At 40.9% G+C, this 16,620-nt stretch overlaps 1 protein-coding gene and 1 long non-coding RNA gene across 3 annotated transcripts in view; one reads left to right on the top strand and one right to left on the bottom strand.

The window, feature by feature from the left end:
- CNTNAP5 (contactin associated protein family member 5) overlaps window positions 1-16,620 on the top strand; it is a 737,066-nt gene that overhangs the window by 226,611 nt on the left and 493,835 nt on the right. The window lies entirely within an intron of this gene.
- LOC134945000 (uncharacterized) overlaps window positions 501-16,620 on the bottom strand; it is a 65,608-nt gene continuing 49,488 nt past the window's right edge. For both annotated transcript variants that reach the window (XR_010182012.1, XR_010182013.1), the window contains 3 exons: window positions 11,109-11,200; window positions 3,251-3,311; window positions 501-2,483 (listed from right to left, as the gene is read on the bottom strand). This is a non-coding gene — a long non-coding RNA (uncharacterized LOC134945000). The remainder of the gene's footprint in view (window positions 2,484-3,250; window positions 3,312-11,108; window positions 11,201-16,620) is intronic.

The following is a 16,620-nucleotide window of genomic DNA, read 5'->3' as shown; positions in this document are numbered from 1 at the left end:
GAGGCTGGGGCCCTTCCTGCTGTGAACAAATTTGCAGTGGATGTCTAGGGAATACACAAAAAATGCTCCCGACATGCCTGTGTTTTTATAGTCCCCATGTTACCTCCCTCAAACGCTGACTACGTGTCACTCACATTGCAAATAAATCCTCTGTATGTGTGCTATTGTAAATCAATCGCTGTGCATGCATACTGTGGTTTTAGCGCATGTGCAGTGGAAAAATAATCACTTAACTGCATCTGTCATTGGCATTGCTGTGAATGAGGCCCAATGAGAAGACTAATGATATATCTAAGCATGATGCGCTGTCAGCTAATATAACAAAATTATTTCTCTGTAAACTTGTGCTCTGCGTACGTGAAGCTGTATACGGTTTCCTCAGTGGACATTTATCTAACCTTTCATAGAGGATAAATGGATGTACTGTCGATAACAACCAACCAGATTCTAGCTCTCATTGTAAAGTATGTGCAAAATAATCTTATTGGCTCACCATGAAATTTAATATAAACATTTTATTATCAGGACTCTACTTAAATTATGGAACTGCAAAATGAGTAAACTTATTGTTTATTACAGAGAAAATAATGCTGCGCTTGTGTCTTTATTTGCTCAGTGAATCAATATTTTATCTTAAACCAGGGACTAAATAATGCCAAATGCAAGTGTGCCTCTATAAGGAGATGTGCGAACTCCCATATAATTTAATAGAACAAAAGGAAAAAATAGAAGCGCTCATGTCACTCAAACATTATAGTACCCTGAAAACAACCAATGGGTCAAGGAATTAAAAAATATATATTTATTATAGAAATAAATAAAATCACTTTCTTTAAAATATCCTAATAAATGAACATGTTATGCTAACCTTATTATCACTGAATAGCCACAATACATGGATATAAGATAATCACACGGATATTATATATATATTAATCCAATAGCTGGTTTAGAACCGTGAAGTAAATTAGATGGCTACTTGTAATCCAAATGTAACAGATTGTTCTTCAGCAGATGTGCAACAAAGTAACCAGTCCTGCTATGGAAAAATTATTCTTATTATATTGAGCACAGTTACTTCAGTGTATAGTAGTCGCTGATTACAAGTGTAGGCTCTTAGATGGTTTTTAACCGTTTGTGGCTAACTTCAAGGTTCAAAAAGCCAATATAAATAGTTATGCAGATTTTCTTAAATCGTTACCTCTCCAATGAAGCTGGTGAAGCCCGAGCGTCCTCGGGTATAGCCAACATATGCCCAGTCTGGTAAAGGGCTATGGGGTATATTGACTTGGATGTCCGTGTGAGTCGCAAATGACCTGCTCACGGAGATTTTTCTCAGTTTCCCCGGGCGGGCGCTGCCCGCTGCAACGTCTCGGGGAGGAAGCAGGTGTGCAGACAGCCGGTTCCGTTCAGCCACGGTTAGCCCACTGCACGTGGGTCTACTTCTGTAATCCCTGGACGTACGTTGTCCGTTAGTGGTGGGAGGAATAATGTTGAAATGGATACTTTGAGCTGCTGCACAAGGTCCCGTATAACAGCCGTCTGTTAGCTCTGGACGCGTAACCCCGCTGCTGTAGCAAATGGAGCGGGGTAATTGCAGATGCGTCCCAGGCTGTGTATTCAATTCAGTGACCAGGAGAGAAGAGTTCTGACGCGTTTCGTCACGTAACCCGTGACTTTTTCAAAGATGTTTATATTTATTTCTATAATAAATATATATTTTTTAATTCCTTGACCCATATAATGTTTGAGTGACATGAGCACTTCTATTTTTTCCTTCTGTTTTATTGTTTATTACAACTGAAAAAAAAACACAACAATTTTGGTAATTCTGTGTTTGATTATTGCTAATATTTTCTTTCACACTTGCAGTGCAGCCACAGTATTTAATATACTAAACACAAGCTACATTATTACAAGAGTAATGTTGTGGCCGCTGCTAAAAGCTGCACTTTATATTCTTGTATTCATCAGAAACAAACTAAATGGAACATTTCTACCAGCTGTATTGTCTATGGGAATATTAGATTCAATGCAGTTTATAATGCTGTACATTTAAATAGACTGTGAAGGGAGTAGGGCATTAATTATGCAGCATTAAGTGTTTTAAAGAGATTGTTTTGTACTGCACCTCCCACAACATAATGCTAAATGATATGTAAGAGCTTTTGCCACACACTTAGAGATTTGTGCATGAACTGCACTTACTTTCATCCTTATGGAATATATGGGATTTTCCATTCACTGTATGCACAGTTCACTGTAATTCAGCGCATAACCTGTACAATTTCAAGTACTTGATAAAAGACAATGAGTGTACATCAGTTTTGCATTTAGGGGGTTACTGTTGCGCCAAGCAGAATGTGGGGTTCATCTGTGCTGCCTTTGAGCCTTATATTTATCATGCTGATGAGGAGGCTGTAGCTAGTAGTAGCCCTAACAGGAATCACACTTTGCCAGGTCTATGGTCCAGTTAACCTTAACTGCAAGATTAAGAAACATGTATTAGTCAGCGTGCATTAAAGGAAATGTATTTATTTGTCCTTTTAAACTAATCTTGCTTAAAAAATGTGGATATTATGTGATAATTAGTGATTTTTTATATCCAGTGTCGTCATTCATTCGGTCTACATGAGAATAATGGCTTTGATAATGTCGCCATTCTGCATGTCAACAATGATGTAATATTGACATTGTTGTCTTTTTCATGTAAATCTATTTCTGTAATTCTATCGGGCGACATGTTCCTGGAGACCTGAGCATGCACAGTAGACTCTGGCTTTATATCAGAGTCTACTAGCTGTCGGAGAAGAGGGGACCCACAACAGAGGCTGCACGCAGGTCCCCTCTTCTCTTAAAACGCCCCTGCATCTGGTTCATATATGACAGTTAGTATGGGCAACACCAGCACTGGTCCCTCTTATAAAGTTTGCCATTTGTGTACTCCTGATCTTATTTTTATTTAATGCTATCTTGCCTATTCCTTGATTGTGTATTCCTAAGTGAAGGTAGATTGTGTTATATTGTATCCCCTTATTTTTTCATATACTGCAAAACGATCAGTGGAACTGATAGATTCAGAATTACAATTTATATAAGAGTTGGGATTTAAAATATTTATGTATACAAATAATGTGGACAATATTGAATTCAAAATTAAATTCCTCATAAACTGCAGATAATCTTGAAATGTGTTAAAAAATGGTAAACTGTTCCAAAATATTCTGATACTAAATTCACTCAATGTCACCTTTAAGTTAAAGTGATGCATCCAAGAAGAACGTCAGCATTTCATTTCTGGTTACTGGCTCCTAGATGTGTGTTTTTAAAAGGCAATAAACAGGGCAATAATTAAACAATGAACAATAAGAACACCTTTTGCATATCAAATAAATATTTAGCAACATTTTTTTTCATACAGTGTTTATAATAGGGGGGTATTCACATAAAAAAAATATTATTATTATTATTATTATTATTATTATTATTACCAAAAAAACTCTTCTGTCTTCCCGCAGGGCTCATTGATGATGATGATTTGTGCAAAGTAATTTGGGATGATTTGGGGTTATTTTCAAACTGGTTGGATGGTCCAGAATTAACTTTTAAACCTAATCAGTCATCTCTGTTTGATTAGTGAAATTTTAAAAAAATAAATAAAAGCTTTCTGACAAATTTAAAAAAATATATAGAAAATTCCATTATATATAAGTTTTGTTTTTTATGCTAAATTTGAACAAATAAATATTTCTCAAACATCTTCCACATAGTTTCTGTCCATTGTCTTGTTTGTATAGCAGAAGTTCCCAGCAGGACTTAACCCAGCAATCTACTTTGAAGGTCATTTCCATCCTGATCCTTTAGTAACTAGAGACATCAAGACCTGATCAGCATTATTATTTATAAATCAAATCACACTGGGATGTACTGAGTCATATTTGTGTGGAAATCTTTATATATCTTCTGATAGGTGCATGCTGAGTGTCTAGTTGTGTATATATACTTCATCTTGCAAAATTCCCAAAACATTATTACGCTTATATACTGTACACCCATCCTTCAGCCCTCAAAACTACACCTGATTGCCCACCCCAGGAATTGTATTAAAATAACTAATACATGTAAAGAATTATAAAAATCAGTTAATGTTCCAGAAATTATATAATGAATTGATAGATGCTTTAAGTAAAAAATAAACAACTCACTGACTCTGATCTGCCCCTTTGTACGGTAACAGGGCATTGCCCACAAAGAAATGAAAATAACTTTGAAACCATTTATCTTCTCAGATGATAAAAATGGACCATAAAATGGGCACCGTGATCTAAACCTTTTTATTCCCCAGAAGCATAGGAAGTGAATTGACAATTAACCTCCAGCAACTTGCCAACATATATACTGTATAGTGGTACTGTAGGACTGGATTTTCATTCCTCTGATGTATGGTGGCCAATCACGGAATCCGGATTGGTGGGATCCCAGGATTTAGGCCACAAATTGTCTGGGATTCAATCCCGGGATTGGAACTTCCAATCCCAGTGATTTCAGGATTAGCCATTCCACTGCTTTTTTTGGTGCCGGGCAGTAATGAACCTCTTTAGCAGGCTCAGTCGCTGCCCGGCTCCCTTCTCCCGGCTCCCCCTGCCCCAGCCTTTGCGTACTGTGCAGCGTGACATGATGTCAGTGGTCTCAATGCGCAGTCTGATGGCAGCCGCCTGTGCTGCCCGGACTGCACATCGACGTCTGCAGCCTGCAGCCAGTGAACTCTCCTGTCTAGGCTGGTGAGTATTTGTGTGGGCTGGGGTGGGCTTGGTGGGTCTGGGGCAGGGGATTGATCACTGAAGATTTTAATTTTAAAATCTTCAACCCAATCCCGGGTATCCCGGGAATCCTGGGATTGACCATTTTTCAATCCCGATACCCGAGATTGAAAAAAAGGCCCAGGATTGCCCCCCCTACTCTGATGTTTATGGAACATTACAATTAGTTGAACATAAAATGAGGATCCACCCTTTATACAGTCAGTGGGTTATTGTCCAATGTCAGAATCCTTCCTCTTTGCTCAGTCATGCCATTCTTGTTGGTATTCAATGCCATCTCTGCCCTCTCTTTTTTACCTGATGCCTCAACAGACCATACATTAAGGGCATGGTAATGTGATTGATAGCAAAAGTCATTTTTACATCAGAAATCTATTTGAAATGCAGGAAGGTTTTATATTATAAGCTCTAAGGCAATTCTTGTGTAAAGGAAACTTTTTTAGACCATATCAAAAGACACCAGTACCAGATATCTCTTCAATATGTTGTCACATTACTGTGTTTACACTTTTATATCCAGTCATCTGGTTACAAGTATCTTTTGAAATGAGTCCTGTGATCCAGCAATTTACAGTATGGCACACATAGTACAGTGTTTGTTTTCTTATTACGAGGTTGAGAGTTGATTTGTTATCAGCTGAGGGATACATGGAGTTTGCGTGTACTTTAATTTCAACCATAGCCAAGGAAACTTAGAATGAGATCCAGCACAAAACACAACAAGGATAGATATCCTTTTATTAACTTACCATTATATCTCCAATGTTCTTTCTCTACATCATAAAGTTAAAGCAAAGTTTTCAGTGAACATCTGCGCAATGTGCTCCCTAGGGGAGATCTGTATAAAGTTGTATGAGGAGAAGAGGAAGATAAGTCTGTGTAATGTAATGTGGATCTGGGATATGTGGAATGAACTGCAGTGACGGGGGGGAAGACAGGGGGGCAGGGAGATGAATCTATTCAACCTACTGCAGAGGGGGAATATGTGCAATATACAGCAAAGGGGTGATCTTTTCTATATGCTACTGAGTTAGTATTTGTGCATCATATAGAAGAGAAGGGGTGGAGGTTGTGCAACAATTACTATATTAAAGAAGACAGAACAGCTATGCAATGTTCAGACAAGCTTTAGGGGACTATCTCATATATATTTGCCCAGATCTGTGACTTTGTGATTCATTTGCTAACGCTGGGCGGAGTCACAATGCTGGGCGGAGTCAAGTCACAGATCTGCCCAAATATATAGGAGAGAATTGGGGTACACACTGGCAAAATATATAGGAGAAAATAGGAGAACATTTAACAGTACATGGTGATAACAGTACATACATAGTGAGCCCAGGAGAGACAGCAGCAGCAGGTTAAAGCTCCTTATAAGCACCACCCCCAGCCGCCAGCTATTGGACACATGTTAAAGCTCCATACAAGCACCGCCCCCAGCCACCAGCTATTGGACACATGGCTGAGGAGTGCGCTGTGATTGGCCGCCAATGCAACTATCACCTTGGTCCCCGCTCACACAGGGAGACGCTGGCGGACACTACAGTGCCAGGCGCCGGAGAGTGCAGTAAGATGCATGTGGGCTCCGTCCCCTGGCAGTGAGCCCCGCTTCGTACCCGCCCTCAACCCGCGTCCCCGCTATATGTAGGGAGTTGGGGATGCTCTGTACCACGGGGGCAGCAGCAGTAGCTACATCCCATCACACCCACGGGTGGTCAATCACAGCGCACCCTTCAGCATGTGTCCAATGGCTGGCGCCTGGAGGCGGTGCTTGTATGTCGAGTTAACATGCTGCTGCTGCTGCCTTTCCTGCGCTCACTATGTATGTACTGTTATTACAATGTACTGTTATGTGTTCTCCTATACTCTCCTATATATTTGGCCAGTGTGTACTCCTATTCTCTCCTATATATTTGGCCAGTGTGTTCTCCTATTCTCTCCTATATATTTGGCCAGTGTCTTCTCCTATTCTCTCCTATATATTTGACCAGTGTCTTCTCCTATTTTCTCCTATGCTTCTCCTATATATTTGGCCAGATCTGTAACTTGACTCCGCCCAGCATTGTGACTCCATCCAGCTTTAGCAATGAGTCACAAAGTCACAGATCTGTCCTAAAATATAGGAGATACCTACCTCCATCCCACCCACAGCAAACCCACGGCTGCCCCTACAACACCTACGGACCCCCTCGACCATCCACTGCACCCCTACACCTACACCTCCCCCACCCAATGAACCCCAGCTCCTCACCCGCCACCACCGGACCCCCAACACCACCCGCAAGCACACCTACCCCTTACCCACCCACAATGCTCCCAGAACCCCTGCCACATCCACGAGAGCCTTGCACCGACCCCTCCCCCACCCCCTCCAACGCTACCCCACCCACATCGCATCCAGACCCCATCCACCACCCCCAGTCCCCTGCTCCTCCCCCACCCACACCACCTCCCGCCCCCCTCTCCTATCCGCACACACTCCCGGCATCCGCCCCTCCTCCACCCACAGACACCCTCCCCCATACGCGGTCACCCCTGCACCCGCTACATTCTGTACATCACGCCCTGCAGCCACTGTTCACACCCACTAAAGGGCCTACGCCCCCTTCACCATCAAACGCACTTTCGTTGTGCACTATTTACCCACTCACACAACTACGTGCACGGGTTACGGGGGCGTAGCCCCTTCCGACGGTGTGAAGAGCGCCCATAGGGCGCGATGAATCACCTAGTTTATAAATAAATTGGGAACACTTCTGTGACAGCAACACCACCGTTCTGGATGTGATGTCAGAAAAATAGCCATCTGTGTCTGTGGGATCTATTTATTAAACCAAATATTGCAATCAGTTCTCTTAAAACAGATGCATTTTATAGTATTATGGATATTTAATAAGATGGTTTCTCTGTAGCTGATTACAAATTCAATCCAGTTAGCTTTCTATGGGAATTGCAAAAATGGGCAATTTACCAAGCTCCAAAAAGCTAGGACAGTAGGTGTTTATGAAAGATGTGTACATGTCTATATGTCAAGTCACAATGCAAGCAAAAGTCTTGACAGTCTATGTCTATTTTTGAGAATCGTCCTGCCTGCTCAAAAAACTGGCCAATGGCAAATCTATAAATCTGGTTGCCAAATACTTTCTGACCTTTGGTCCAAACAGGCTAAATCTCTGCACACCACTAAAAATCACATCACTTTCCGAAAATGCCTCAGCAGTTTCATTCCTGTAATTGCTGTCAGTGCAGCAGGTAGAGATTTCAGTGTCTGTTTTGGCAGAAATGAAACACTAGAAAAGCTAATACACAAATCAAGGTCACATTTTACAAGCTGAGTTGTCTTGTTAAAATGTCTGACCTCCTGACTTCACTTTCTAATATGTAAATAATTGATGAGAGATTTCTCAGTCAGATTGATAACCCCACGCCCAACCTTTTGTTGCATTGCAGCCCAAATGGGTAATGGTCAATAGGTAAAACGATTTTGTCACTGAATACACTGCCTCAATGTCTATACAAAGGGTAATACCTAATTTGCAACCATATAGTAATCCATTTTTCACTACTGTATGTCCATCCACCATCATTATCTGGGTACCTTTACTCCCACAAAATTTGCATACCCAGGCATCGGGTTGAGAGGTGTCCTATTACCTGCTTCAGTTTAAAGAGTGGAAGCCATATTAATCTCCTGATCTGTTGAATCACTTTATGAATTTAGAAATACTGTTAGGGTACGTTTTATGCATTGATTTTTGTTGGCACTACTAAAATCACAGTGGTTTCAAGTAGATTCTCTTTTTTGTTATGTGAGGAAAATGTTGCAGGCATCCTTTATCCTGATCCGACAAGGCATAGAAAAAGATCTCTTCCACACAAGTGGTTCTTTGTTTTCTTCTTATGTTCTATGACATATCTTGTTTACTGCCAAATTCTTCCAGATGGTGGGATGGTTGCAGCCTGTCACCATTTCTAACTAGCACGGTGCCTAGAGAGGCTGCATGGTGTGTCCTTTACCACCCAAGTTCAGGTTCCCAGAGCTCCATAGTCCCTTGTTGTATGAAATCTTGACATTATATGTGCTGGGATAGTGAGGTACCAGCCCAGGGCACAAAAGTGCCTTGCTAATGTACGGTTTGGATTTAATATGTAGGTGAAGTAAGGAGAGTGTGGTTTGAGTGGATCGGGTTGTGGCATAGGCTAATGGCTCATACGCATTTATGCTGTAATAATCGTGAGATGAGCAACAATTTCACCTTGTTCCTCAAATCAACAGACACCCAGAAACAGCCCATGTCACTGATTGTGTGCTCTGTCAACGGAGGTATCAATACGTACACACCAGCAAACTCCATCCATATGCATATACCCATATCTCCCAACTGTACCATTTTTTAAGTTCTTTCCCACAGTTCCATCTGCTGGCAGCAAGGTGAGGGGATTTGGCGGGGCACACATTGCTGCTCTGAGGGTGAATAGATGGTGCATGGACAGGATGCTGAAATCAGCAAGACCTGTGTTCAAGCAACTTGTCATCAAGGCAAATAGTACTGGGTAGTGAAGCTAAGGCATGATTTGAAAATTCTCACACCTGAACTTTGCACATCTGCAAAACAATATCCTAAAACGTAATTTCCCTTATTCTTTCTGTTGAGTCATCGGTTCTCCAAATCCTTCTTCAATTTTGGTTCAGAGGGATATTAATTCTTCATCTCCAATGTATAAAAAGAAGAGATAGGAGAAACCGCAATAGTGTAACTCAATTTTAATAAGAACAAAGGTAATAAAACATATGGCTGGCAGCGTACCTTAGAATAAGGTGTATATATCACACCAAGTCTCGTGTATAAAATGTCTGTGGTGAATCCCTGGTATGAGAATCCCTTCAGAATCCAAAGATGGGTCGCTGTCCAGAACAGCATCTGTCTGGACAGCGACCCATCTTTGGATTCTGAAGGGATTCTCATACCAGGGATTCACCACAGACATTTTATACACGAGACTTGGTGTGATATATACACCTTATTCTAAGGTACGCTGCCAGCCATATGTTTTATTACCTTTGTTCTTATTAAAATTGAGTTACACTATTGCGGTTTCTCCTATCTCTTCTTTTTATACATTGGAGATGAAGAATTAATATCCCTCTGAACCAAAATTGAAGAAGGATTTGGAGAACCGATGACTCAACAGAAAGAATAAGGGAAATTACGTTTTTTGGGCATTTTCTTGGAACTACAAACTGTGAACTCATCTTGATTCACCTACACAGTGATTTCACCCTATCACAACAGGAGATAGCGCAAAAACCACATATTCTCCTTTTAAACTATATTTTGGTCCTACAGGTGGGCTTAGAGGTTTTTGCAGCTCTCCGTTTGAAGCACCAAATTTACACTTGTTTTTTGTAAAAACAATATCCTGTTCCACCAATAAATTGGATTAACCTCATCAAATTGGGTCAAGTACAGTGTGCATCTCTGCAGATTATTGGAACTGCAGCATACTGTATCTCTTGAAGCAATTGCAGCTTTAAGTAAATAACAACACGTACGAGTGACATTTGTCATGCAGGCTGTTACCATTTTAGCAGCTGTCAGCAGATACCCATCCCGGAATAAACATGCAATTGCCAAACTTGGCATCTCCGGTGCAAATAAACTATTTCTAAATAGATTTAACAGTGTATTTATCCGCTTGGGATGCAGAGGAATTGAGAACATTTTGCTAAACAAATGCATCATTAATTCGCTCTCAGCAAACAGTTTACAAAGATTAGCCAAGTTATTTCACAGTGATAAGCAGTTTGTAAACAGCAGAACATGGTGCCGAGAACCCTCCCAGCAACTCCTCTGTAAACGGTCACATAATGTGTAATTTCTCTATTCTTAATTCACAATGTACATTATGGAAATAGTTTCATTGCTGCAATCATTTCTCTTGGGCAGAGCCATAGCACAAACTGAAGAGTTAAGATTCATCTAGCACAAACATTTAATACATTTGCATTAATATGGAGCTGTAATTCCCACATTAAAATCTGTTGGTGTCTTTCAAATAGCAGTTGAACTGAAACTTGAAATGTATTGAATATGAGAACAAAATATTTTTACATATGAAAGTAAGAATTACTTATTTTATACCACTGTATATTAGGTATTCAAATGTAGACAAGTTTCTGTGTTGTTTGGTCTAAATTGATGGTATTGTATTGTACAGCTTATAGAGAAGAGATTTTAGAGGTTTTCCATCATAAAAAAATAATCTTTTAATTTAAATTCTACTTACTAGGGTTCTGCTTTTTTTACTGTATTCTTGGTGATTGTAACTCCTACATGGTAGCTTGTCTGTAGAATCTTCTACCACTTAGCAGCATTCTCCTAAATAGCAAAATGTAACCCATCAATTGCTTTTGGAATGAATTAATATAAACAAAGAAACAAAAAGCAGTTATGATTTATGTTCTATACATTGATGGCTGTAATGGATCTATGCACTAAACCTCTCACCTTTAAATACAGCCACTAATTCTGCAGTTTACGCAGAATCAGTGAGTTTGCGCACATGAATCTCTATTTGCGCGGCGGGAAAAGGCTATTTAATTGACTATCCTTTTCCCACACCGCAGGGATTTTTGCCGGCAATTAGTTGCTGGGTAAACCCCACTGCTAATTGACTACTCCCATAGAGAGAGCTAAAGTACCAACCAACCAGCTTCTAACTGCCATTTTAAAGGCTCCACTTGAAAAATAACGATTAGTAGCTAATTGGTTAGTATTTATTTCTCTCTACTTTATGTCTTTCCAAGGTTTGATACATTTCCTCCTCCCTCTGGTTCTCTCTCCTCTAACCTAACATCCTTTGGTTCTTTCTCCTCATCCTCCTTTATTATTTTCTCTCCTATCCACAAATCTATGTTTTTCTCTCTGTCTTTCTCTTCAGTTCTCTCCCCATATGTTCTTTCTTCTCTACCCACTCTCTTGTTGTCTCTCCTCTCCTACCTTCTTTGGTTCCCACTCAACTTTCCACTCTCTCCCTGGTTCTCATTCCTCCCCCTTCCCAACCTTTGTTTCTCCCTTTAGTTCTCCCTTCTATTCCTACATCTGTTTCTCACTTGCTTTATGTATTCTCTCCAATCTCTGGTTCTCACTCTCCCTACCATCCCCCTTTTCAGTTATTTTACCTCTGATTGTCTTTCTTCCCCACCCCTCTTCATTATCACTCAGGTTCTCTTACCTGTAACTCACCCCCACCAACCCATAAGTCAGACAGTGGCTCCTTTATTGTACAAATAAATGATTATGCCCATAATGCTTGAAGCAGAAGCTATGGCTCAGTATTTTGTTTATCATTACTGTGAGCCTGGGGTATTTTATTATCATAATATCTTAGGCTACAGGAGCCGTTAAGGACAGGGCCATGTGTAAGTACCAGTTTCTTTGCTGCAACATCATTGGCACTACCCACCCACCAACCCCCCACCCCCAACCAAGCATTGTCTTACTACTAGCTCTATGTTAAACAGTTTCAATTGGTGACTTTCCAGTTATGTTTAGAACAATTACCAGAAGCAGGCTGGGAAACAAGTGAATGGAGTGAGGCATGGACTGTTACCATCATCTGAAACCCCACCAATTTAGAAAACAAATACAATTTGTGTATGTTATTTTAAATCATCGGACACCACTAGCAAACTGCTCATTTGCTACTATAATCTATAGTACAGTGTAAATAGTGTGTATTTCATGTCATGAGGCTTTGGGTTGGTGTGTTGGCCAAAATTAAACCTCTGTGTACAACTGTCCCCCTGCCACACATCATTTTCTTGAATGACTAGACCAGAAGTTTCCTGGAACAGCACGGTGGTTGTCGAAGAGCAAAATATGCAAAATCCATCCAGTGATCATAGAAGGTTCATCAAATGTTTCAGCTCCAGGTCATTCATTTTCATGACAGACAGATGTCTTATAGGAAAGCCATTAGGTTTACACATTGAATAGTGCATGACTGTATGGTTATATGGGTGCCACTGAGAAGTTGTATATAAAAACAAGAATCATAATGAAGACACATTTTTACATTCTTCACCTTATGACTTTGTATTGAGCGATTGAACTACAATAATGTGGAGGATCCTGTTAAGTAGAAACAATGGATTTTTCCTTACAGAAGTATGGATTCAGCACTTTTATAGGCTGCGGGGACAGAGGACATAGGGTACATAATTGGATTGCAGAAATACTGTACACCTCTGCAAATCTTGCATTAATAAATAAAAACTCAACTAATATATGCAATGTCTTTATTTGTTTGCTAAAGTAGCTGTTCCAACATCTGCCATATGTCAAATCTAAATGATTATTACACTATTTATATAGTACATAGCAGTGACATGCGGTGAGGTGAGGCAGTGCCTTTCCTGTTATACTAATGTGTATGCCAGAGTCTTGACTGTATAAAGTATATTAAAATACAAATAAAATATTAGAGAAATATCTTCCTTGTATTATTTTAATGATTTTTATAGTCAAAACTCTGAAGTAAAAAGTCTTTGGCAGGCAAGGCACCTATCTTTTCTGCACATCTCTTATCAAAACTGACCAACTTTCCTGCAGTATATACTGCTGCACCTGTGTATAATACCCACATAAATTATGTGTAAATCTGGCTCTGGAACTAGCCAGTGCCTTCTCAGCTATTTACCTCACAGCACGTCCCTAGTTATTTTGATAAATGTGAAATTTATACCCTATGGGGCTGCAAACAAAAATCCATAAATTGTGAGGCACCTTAAGTATGGCATATAGCTGCACTTAGTAGCTGCCACTACTGTGTATGTGTATAATGCAATCAACGACCCCTTGGAGAGCATGTAATGTGCCCTGTGGCCTCTGTACCTCTATATAAAATGGAAAAATGTGAAGTAAACAGCTCAACCAGTGTTGCTTCAGTTTTTTTAAAGGATAAAACCTTAAATCCCAATCATTCTGTACAATATATCCCATACCAGTAATGTACTGTGGAAGTGCTAGGCCAATGGCTAATATAAGATAGTGGAAAAAATACAAAAAAACCTGATGATCTCTTATTACTGAGTAGTATGGCAAGACCGTATATGTTTTCTTTCTGTTGGCAATGTGAAAAAACAAAAGAGCATTCATAATTATTTGTTGCAAACAACCAGCCCGTCAAAATGACGGAACAACATAGCAGTAATGCCAGCGTCGGTGGCTGTATGCATCCGAACGGAGCACCACTTAAAATGCTCTGTCGGGCACCATCTAATGGCCGCTAACCAACAAAACACTTGAAATCCCCCCCATAGAGCTGAGGAGCAGCATTAGGCTTTTTTTAAATATAGGATGATACAGATGGTTCCAGCATCTACCACCAGATGGCACTGTGGCACAATGTCTATAATCATTACGTAAAAGTAAAGAACTTCAAGTACTTCAGAGCTGCTTTCAATTAAATGTAGGTTCGAGACTCACTAATGCTAACTTGTGCCTACGGAAATGTGCAAACCATCAAGAGACCAGAGACATGCCGCAGGAAACCACTGTTTGGTAGGTCAGTTTTTTTCTCTCCTTTTTTGCTTATTGCACCTTTATTCCTGGAATATTAAAACAAAATTGCAGATCTTGGATTTAGCGGAACGTATAGAAAAAGGGCGAAGACTTGGTGAGGATCTGGACAGGGCAGTAGGATGGACAGGGGAAAAAAATGTTTCTGCACAATGGGGGTCATTCCGAGTTGATCGCTCATTATTTTTTTTTCGAAACGGAGCGATTAGTCGCTAATGCGCATGCGCAATGTCCACAGTGCGACTGCGCCAAGTAAATTTGCTATTAAGTTAGGTATTTTACTCACGGCATTACAAGGTTTTTTCTTCGTTCTGGTGATCGCAATGTGATTGACAGGAAGTGGGTGTTTCTGGGCGGAAACTGGCCGTTTTATGGGTGTGTGCGAAAAAACGCTGCCGTTTCTGGGAAACGCGGGAGTGTCTGAAGAAACGGGGGAGTGTCTGGGCAAACGCTGGGTATGTTTGTGACGTCAAACCAGGAACGAAACTGACTGAACTGATCGCAGTGGCAGAGTAAGTCTCGAGCTACTCAGAAACTGCTAAGAACTGTCTATTCGCAATTTTGAGAATCTTTCATTCGCAATTTTGCTAAGCTAAGATTCACTCCCAGTAGGCGGCGGCTTAGCGTGTGCAAAGCTGCTAAAAGCAGCTTGTGAGCGAACAACTCGGAATGAGGGCCAATGTTCATTCTTTAAAATAACACAGCTTGATTGACTCCCCTAGAATGGCCAGACACAAGGTCATGTTGTGGTTTTACCCAGCCAGGATATCTGATATGCGGGTGGCTGCATGGTGCAGTAACGCCTGACTGGATTGTTTGTAGTCTTTTACATTTGTCACATCTTTATGCTATCAGTGAGAAGCCTCATCAGTTTTTTTCTTTATTTTTTAGGTTGTCTTTATTGTTGTGTGCATGTTCAAACTAGGGCCCTCATTCCGAGTTGTTCACTCGCAAGCTGCTTTTAGCAGCAGTGCACACGCTAGGCCGCTGCCCTCTGGGAGTGTATCTTAGCTTAGCAGAATAGCGAACGAAAGGTTAGCAGTTCTGCTATTAAATATTTCCCTGCAGTTTCTGAGTAGCTCCAGACCTACTCCTAGATTGCGATCACCTCAGTCCGTTTAGTTCCTGGTTTGATGTCACAAACACGCCCTGCATTTGGCCAGCCACTCCCCCGTTTACCCAGCCACTCCTGCGTTTTTGCCTGGCACACCTGCGTTTTTTAGCACACTCCCTGAAAACGGCCAGTTTCCGCCCAGAAACACCCACTTCCTGTCAATCACACTACGATCACTCGAGCGATGAAAAAACGTCACTCGAGCTTGTGTAAATCTACAAAGTATTGTGTGAAAGTACTTAGCGCATGCGCGCTGTGTACCATGCGCATGCACATTTTTGCAGTTTTTTCACTTAAACGCTGCATTGCGAAAACCGGCAGCGAGTGAACAACTCGGAATGACCCCCTATATCTGTAAATATATAGTTAAATATAGTGACCTAGGGACTATTCATTAATAAATAATATATTATTGTTCTGATACTGCTCTTGGACCAATGCTCATTTGCTCCAGTGCCAGGACAGCTGCTCCAAAAATTAATTTTATTTTTAAGAAAAGCTTCCAACCTCCAGGTGGCCCAATCAGGCCATCAGCCCAACAGGTCTTTTCTTGGTAAGCCCTATAGCCAATCCACCCCTGCAGAGCTTCGGATCACTCCATGGCAGGCTGGACTGTGCACATTGAAATTTGCACTCAATTACTGGTTGTCATGCACCGAGGGTCAGATTAACAACGGGGCGGATGGAGTTCCAGGCCTCCACATGAATAAAGGTCCATCATCACGGTAGCATGATCACTAGCCACCAGTTGGCCACGTGGTCAGCTATAAATCATAACTATTAAGAGTGCATTCCTATTTTTATTACAAAATTATGCAAATTTTTATATTCTTCATATTTAGGGAGATATTGAAGCTGATATTGTAGGGGTGTACACACCCACATGGCTCTCACCACACCCACACAGCACTGATCACACCTCCCCTGTTTCTCAAAATAGGCCCTTCAATATTTTCAGCCCCAGGCACATGTGGCCCTTAATCCTGCCCTGCGGTGCACCATGAGGTGCGAGCAGGGCCGGTGCTAGGGTGTTCGGCTCCCCCCTGCAAACTGTAAATTTGCACCCTTCCATATTTCACAAAGGAACAGCGTGTGCTGAAGG

Source organism: Pseudophryne corroboree, chromosome 7 (genome assembly GCF_028390025.1).
Source record: "Pseudophryne corroboree isolate aPseCor3 chromosome 7, aPseCor3.hap2, whole genome shotgun sequence".
Classification (NCBI taxonomy): Eukaryota; Metazoa; Chordata; class Amphibia; order Anura; family Myobatrachidae; genus Pseudophryne; species Pseudophryne corroboree.
This window is presented reverse-complemented; position numbering and strand designations above follow the sequence as displayed.